Here is a 1,530-nt window from a genome sequence, read left to right on the forward strand (position 1 = left end):
TGCTGAATTGCTGCGGAGCTCTCCGGCGTCCGGCAACAATAGAAGCTCTGCGTATCACTGGAGCTGGGACGGAGTAGGGACGCAGCCGTTCTGCAGTCAGTGGAAATACACACATTATACACACAATACACACAAATACACACGCTGACTTTAATGGAAACCTAATGTCTCCGCCAACGTTCCGGAGCAAATCCGCAGCCGTTACGCATCCAGTGGAAATTGCCGGTAACATGCTTTATAGAGTTTATAGTACAGACTATAGGCGAGAAGTCGTGCTGATGCTAACATGCTTTGGTTCGGTTAGTGTTGATGGCGAGATGAAGCGTTGAAGCTCTATATTGGCTCCCAAACGGATTCATTTACTCACAACACCACCTGGGCACAGAGTGTAAAACAAGCCGATACATCCCAGACCAGCTACGTGATCTGGGATAGCCTTCGCCTTATTTAGCGCCAGTAAAGACTGAATCAACATTAGTCTACATCCACGACCTTCCACTTCTGGGATTTCTCCGTTGCTGCTGGATGTCCCTCATTTTAGCCGAGTGTCCATCCCCTTCCTCTGTCTCTGTGTTGGACTTCTAACCTCCGGCTGATTTGTGAGGACTATGGTTAACATGGTTAACACCAAAACCAGTTCCTTCCTGAGAATATTTAGCAGAGGCACCGTGGCTCCGTCCGGCGCTTAGCCCCGCCCAAGATGATTGTGATTGGTTTAATCTATCCACCCTAAAGTATTTTTGACAACTGATTGTCCGTGTGGTTTTATTTTCTATAAAAGCTTATAAAACATAGTTAATCTATAAACATCATTTGTTCAGGACAAACTGGGCTATTAGAATGTGTGTGCTGCAGTGAGGTCACTTGAATGTTGAAAAGGTTGTAGGCTGTAGTCTAGAGTCAGCTGGAGAAAACAGAGGGACTGGCCCCCTCTGCTGGACTCCTGCAGGCACTGCAGTCTGTTTCTTACCATAATGTGTCTGTGTGTGTGTGTGTGTGTGTGTGTGTGTGTGTGTGTGTGTGTGTGTGTGTGTGTGTGTGTGTGTGTGTCTGTGTGTGTGTGTGTGTGTGTGTGTCTCTGTGTGTGTGTGTGTGTGTGTGTGTGTGTGTGTGTGTGTTTCCTATAGGATGGAGAGTGCATGCAGCCCGACCCTAACACTACATGAGTGGAAGTTTCTGCAGCTTTATTGATCCTTTAACTGATTTATTGCTCATCAATGAATCAACCTGCTGATACACACACACACACACACACACACACAGAGACACACACACACACACACACACACACACACACACACACACACACACACACACAGAGACACACACACCCTCTGCTGGACTCCTGCAGGCACTGCAGTCTGTTTCTTACCATAATGTGTGTGTGTGTGTGTGTGTGTGTGTGTGTGTGTGTGTGTGTGTGTGTGTGTGTGTGTGTGTGTGTGTTGGACTGGCTTTATTTCCTGTCAGAGAGAGGAGGGGGGCGAAAGACAGAGAGACAGATTGAAAACAGACGTTAGCTCTCTCTCT

The sequence above is a fragment of the Sander lucioperca genome, chromosome 13 (assembly GCF_008315115.2).
Source record: "Sander lucioperca isolate FBNREF2018 chromosome 13, SLUC_FBN_1.2, whole genome shotgun sequence".
NCBI lineage: Eukaryota > Metazoa > Chordata > Actinopteri > Perciformes > Percidae > Sander > Sander lucioperca.